A 6212-nucleotide genomic window follows, 5' to 3' on the forward strand; every position below is an offset into this window, starting at 1 on the left:
TTGTGTGGTTTTTAAGTCAAATTTTTAGTGGCTTTTAAGTTGTTAGTAAATTGTTTAAAGTTGTGTTCCTTCATTCTTCCTCTTTCTCACCATCAGAGGCTCTATGGGTTGTGTACAACCCCAAGAGGATGTAACAAGGGATGCACACAGAGACCCACGGCCAAGGTCACAGGCAACAGAAGAAAGGTCTCTGATGGCTGTTGTGGCCACAGTTGCAGTGATTTGAAATCGAGATCATTCAGTATCATCCAATCTGTAGGCCTTCAGGAGGAAAGGTCAACTGGTAAAAAATAAATGTTTTGGCTAAATACTTTTTTCTCTCATCTATTTGCTGAGAATTTGATAGAAAGGCTTAGTAATCAAAGTGAGTTTAGAGAAAAATGTTAAAGATTTGGGAGAATGTGGCTTCTGGGGCAGAGTGTCCTCTGGGTGCTGTCTCCCCTTTGTCTACCATGACCTTCATCAGGGAATACTTAGTAAGTCTTTGACTCCTCTGCCTAAATCAGAAAGGTGGGGGGATGTGGGGGGACAGATGGAGATAAAGGGAGCCTATGGATTTGGGGGAATCTGGAACATTCTTTAAAGGCAGTATTTCAATGATAAAGCTGGGCTTCTCATGCTTCCCCGAACTTCCCTAGCTGAGAGCCACTGGAGGGCTCTACTAAGCCCCTGCATACCTGCTCCATCATCCTCAGAGCAAAGAGGGACTGTGTCCTCATGTGCCAGGCAATTAATGCAGCCTGTGCTGATGTGTGTGGAGGACAGCTCCAGCCCCAGATGGCAGAAGGACACGACCTAGAACAGGGGTGCCACCCCAGACATTCTCAGAGTGCTGAGACTCCCTGCAGAGAGCAGCTGGAAGCTAGAATCCTGTCCACCCAGGGCGGCGCGGCCCGTAGGCAGAGGGGCAACGTCAGTGTGGGAAACCTCCCCTTTCGGCTGCCACAGTCCTGGGTGACCCGTGGAACCGTGGTGCCATCTGATGGCCAAGACAGGGAATGAGCTCAGGACATGTGGAGGGACAGACCCTGAGGATCAGTGTGGCCCCAGCTCCGGGTGGGGTTTGACCTCTAAGCTACCACAGCGCTGACCAAAGCTGTCGGCTGCAGGGCTGAGGCCCACAGGCTACAGCGTGGGGCAAATTTGGAGGGGACCCACCATGGGCTTAGTTGGATAGGGTTGGAGGGATGGGGGAGTGGTGTGTGTGGAGGGTAATCAAAAAACAGGAAAGAACCCTTAACCTCAGTGAGTCTATACTTCAGATGAGGATTCACAACCAAGCCCAAGAAAATGACATCAAGATGATGTAGGTGAATGAAGGTGTGTCTTTCTGCCCAGTGGCTGTTTCCTGTAGAGGGAGGGAGCTGGGGGGGAAGGCAAGGGTGGTACTGAGAGCAGACCTGAGCCCCCCCGGGCAGGGCCGTCTGGGGGGAGAAGGGTTGGAACCTGCACCAGTGGGGGGAGGGGTGGGGAGCAGCACCCTAACAAAGACAGCCATGTTGGAATACCTCTTCCCTGTGCCTTACAGTCTTGCTTTCTCAAACGTGTTTTCTTCTGCCTAGATGACAAGAAGACCATGTTGTCACCTTCAATGTGATGACTTTGAGGGATGTTCTCAGCAGATGCAACTGCTCCCAGTGTCCCTTTCCATGGCTGGGGTTACTAAGCAGCCTTTGAGCCCAAACGAGGTCTTCATAGATGGCAGGGAGGGGGGCTTGGCCGATGGGGCTCCAGGTCAGAACACCCGAAGGGCAGCTTTTTTTTAAGCTGAATAAATTCCACACAGCTCTGGTTCCCAGGAGTCAGTGATGATAGAGCATCAGTAGCCACAAGTGGGGCACAGGTACATGGTGGTGTGGGAACAGAGAGTGACAGTCCCTAGGTAGTTGGAGGATTTTCTTTCCTTATCTGAAGCCCCATCTCCTTTCTCTCTTCCTCCCTATTTTTGGTGTCCTTCATCACGTCTTTCCTTTTTTTATTTTTAAAGTTTATTAACTTATTTTTAGGGGGGAGAGGTAGAGACAGAGGGAGAGAGAGAATCCTAAGCAGGCTCCACGCTGTCAGCATGGAGCCTGACTTGGGGCTCGATCTTAAGAACCATGAAATCATGACCTGAACCAAAATCAAGAGCCAGATGCTGAACTGACTGAGCCACCCAGGCACCACCTGCCCCTTCTTCATGTCTTTCTGCTTTCTCTATATAATCCCTGTCTTGAGCAAATCTTTGACTGGAGGACAAAATCAAGTTCAAGTTCTTTAAAAAGTAGCCAGGCTTTTGACTCTGTTTTGGCAATTCCCCAGGAAAGGAATTCTAACACCACTCACTGGAATTTCAGGCTGTCTTGTGCTGGTTTTCCACACAGCAGGTTGTCCAAAGGGTGGCCTGAACCTGCGCTCATGGATGAGTACAAGCTGTTTCTCTCCAAAGCGACTCTTTTAAGCTAACAGTGAACAGAGGCAAGCCATTAACTTGCTGAGTTGCCATCGAGAGGCGGAGGGAAAGGCTCCTCTGTTAAATAAACTTTAATGGGCTAGTGGGAGTCAAAAACTAGGGAGGTATGCTTTTCCATATTCCAGTAGTTGTCTTGTTCAACATTCCAGCCCTTCAAATATGAGGCCGTAATTTGTTCTAAGGGGCAGGCGGTGGTGTGGACTGAAGAAGAGACTTAGCCTCTGCTTTATTTGTAGGCACAAATTAAAGACAGAAAAATTCTTTTCCAAGTGGATCTATTGGCCACTCTCTGAAGACAGGATGCAAAGCAATAGAGTTGGCATATATGTGTGTGTGGCGGGAGGGGGGCAGTATATTGTCAAGCGACGTGGGTCACTGCAGGTGGACAGGACTGCTCTCCATGTGAAGTTGGTGGCTTTTATCTTCACTTTCTGTAGCATATCCTTATTCCATTTTTATTGAACGGAACTGATGGAGCACCGATTACTTGCAAGGCTTTTTCTACTACCAGGGCTTTGCTTTCAGTGTTTCAGTGCTGGATGGAACCTCTCTAGGCTGGAGCAGTCTCTTAGATATATATATATATATATATATATATATATATATATATATATATATAATTGCAAAACAGTAGGAGCTTAATGTCTAAATATCCCAGATATGTAATGTCTACATATCCCAGAAAAGCATCAAAAGCAGGGAAATCATGACCTCCCAGAGGTGATCACTGATCACGGGCATCTGTTGCTTCTGCCTGTGCTGCATTCCCTTCTTGGGGAGGACACCTCCCCCCACCTCCCATCGTGGTCCTGGTTAGGCTGTCAGTCCCTGGACCATGTCCATAGCCGTAGATATATACTCCTACTCCTGCCAGGACTCTGCCAGGAACTGGGATGGTTAGTAAAGAGTTCAGGAATAAAAGTCAGCTGGAGATGACTCATTCTGATGTCAGCAACAAAATGGGACTATTCACAGTTTCATCTCCAGAAATCCTCCAAATCTGCCCTTGCACTTGCCCTTACTGGTTGGTCAGCATGTTTTCCCAGTCAGTCCATCAACCCCTCTTGCTCAAACTGTTAAAGTAGATTGCTCCAGCTCACAACCAAAGGCTCTGAAGTGGACACACCACTGTTACATTTCGGCCAACTGCCTTCTAGTCTTTTCTCCGTTGTTTGCGTGCTTCGGTGGGATAGCAGAGAGGGCTTGCAGCAGAGGCTCCAGAGGCATGCAGCCTCTGTGAACTGGAGAGCACATGACAACTTTGGCTCTGGAGTTGGAATTAACTTGAGGGGTCCTCCTGGGCTCTCCCCAGGTTGGGCAGCCAAGGAGACTGAGGGCCCCAGGGAGGGGCTTGGTTTAGGGACACACTGCCTGTTGGTTTCACAGTGGGGCCAATGGTTGCTGATACCAGAGCTCTCCAGAGCACACAGCTGAAGGGATCCCAGTCTGCAAGCCAGCAGGTGGACATCGGGCCTTAGGGCTTTCAAAGGACATGATGGGATTTTATATTTTCTTGCTGATCCATATCCCCCATGAAAATACAGTAGAGGCAGTGACTTCTAATGTGACAAGTAAGAAAATGAATTTTCTTGTCTTGTTGGTTGGTTTTTTAAAAATCTCCTCAAAGCTGTTGATGTGAGAGACAGAAAGTGAGGAGGCAGGCATGTGATGCCTGCCCGTGAGAGATGGAGGGAGAAGGGGGGGGGGGTCACTTTAATGCAAAGGACTCAGAAATCCCATCCACAAACTCCCTCTCCATCTCTGGGTCTCAGTAAGCACTGGAAAGTAATTAGATTTAATGAGGCTGTTATTGTTCTCAAAACCCTCCCTTCCCTCCCCAGCTCCTCGCTTTGGCTGCCCAAATAGAAGAATAAGGACTCTTGTTCTTGCTGTGCATTAAAAATACATTTTGAGGGAGATTTTAATGGCCAGTTTATAAGGACTGTCTCTTTTGAGACAGAGTGGCTGGGATCAAGTTTAAACCATCTGCTTTTAAAAGTAAGGAGAAAGGACGACTAAGTACATTTAAAATAGGTAATTTATAGCCAGCGGAGCCTTGAACCGCCCAGGGTGAGGAGACAGAAGTGCCCTCTCTCTCCAGAGGCACAGGCAAGGGCCCCAGCCGGGGAAGAAACAGCCCCTGTTTGAGAGAAGGCCCAGCGTGGTCTTTAAGTTTCAGACATAGGTGTCTCTGGAGTGCCGTTTCCTGTCTGTAACGTAAGTTTTAAGCTCTTGGTGTGTTTTTTTGCACTCTGAAATAAACAGAACACCTGGATTTAATCAGTGGGATGGTAACAGAATCAGGCTTCCAGTCCCCCGTGGAAGTCCCCACCCCTAGGTATGGGCTGTGAGGTGGCGCAGTAAGCCGGGTGGAGAGTCCTGGACAATGTACTTCCCTAAGGACTCGTTATGAATGAGCACTCGGAGCTGACTTTGGCCCTGGGGCCTCTTTGTGGTATTCTTGGACTCTTCTCTAGAACCCTGTGGGACCTTAGAGGGAGGGGGCTGTTGAGTCGGGGCCCGTAGCCCTTGGCATGTGTTACCCTAGCTTCAAGTTCCTGTTGGTCAGTGGAATACATTTTATGAATCACATTTAACCTTCAATCTAAAAACATTCTGGCACTTTCTTTGGGCTTAAAAAATGTTGCAGGAAGAATGCGTTTCCTTCCAAATGAAGAATTTTTGCATTTGGATGCCTGCTCCTTCATTAAATTCCTGAAGTGAGGTCACAGGCTCTGATCTAATAAAGGACTGGCCACGTTGGCCAGCACGTGCCTGGCTCTGCCTGCATGCATGACTGCTGTAGATGGGACAATCGGTCACAGATTTGAGAAGGGTGACACAGGTTCCATTCCACCTGCGCACAGCAGTGCACTGGGAACCCACCTTTGCTAAGAGTCTTAAATGAATGGTATGTATAAGCAGCTGGAAAAAGAAGCAGGATGACCAGAAGCTGGTAGATTTATTGAGAAGTTGGCACAGGTTTGCCTTCTTCCTGTTCTGAAGGCTGGTGTTACGGATAACGTGTGGGGCATGAAGTGGCCTGGTTTGGTATCTCTGGGTTTCAGCACAATCTTTGACCAGTGCTCTCTATCTCTTGGTAGGTAAAATGGAGACATGAGGGCCCCTCAAGAGCAGGCAATCAGCTGAGGCACCTGACAGGCCAGTGCGACTCTGCAGAGAGCCCTTGAGCATTTGGCTGGGGCCTCGGGCTCTGTCCTTGGCGATGACTTCTTCCACTGTCAGGTTCATTATTTTGGAGCAGTCGTCTTTTTCTTTTAGTCTCAATTTCATAAAGCAAATCTGTAATTTTCGGTTTCTTTTTTGACTAGTCTTTCTGTCTTTCTTTCTTTCTTTCTTTCTTCTTTCAAGTTTATTTATTTTGAGAGAGAATGAGAGAGAACACAAGGGAGGGACAGAGAGAGAGCGAGAGAGAGGGAGAGAGTGAGAATCCCAAGCAGGCTCTGCGCTGTCAGTGAGGACCTAGATGCCAGGCTCACATCATGAATCGTGAGATCATGACCTGAGCCAAAATCAAGAGTCAGATGCTTAACCCACTGAGCCACCCAGCTGCCCTCTCCTAGTGTTTCAAGATTGGAATGAGAGCCGGAGAGAGGGCACAATCATTTTTCTCCACTGCTTTTCTCCCCCTCATCCTTCTTCCCCTCTTTGTGTTGGTTTTCTTACAGATGTAAACTAAAGATGGACAAATGTCTGACAATTCTTCGCTTTGATTTTTTAAAATCCACAAATTTGGGGA

This window comes from Felis catus, chromosome B1, assembly GCF_018350175.1.
Source record: "Felis catus isolate Fca126 chromosome B1, F.catus_Fca126_mat1.0, whole genome shotgun sequence".
Taxonomy (NCBI): Eukaryota; Metazoa; Chordata; class Mammalia; order Carnivora; family Felidae; genus Felis; species Felis catus.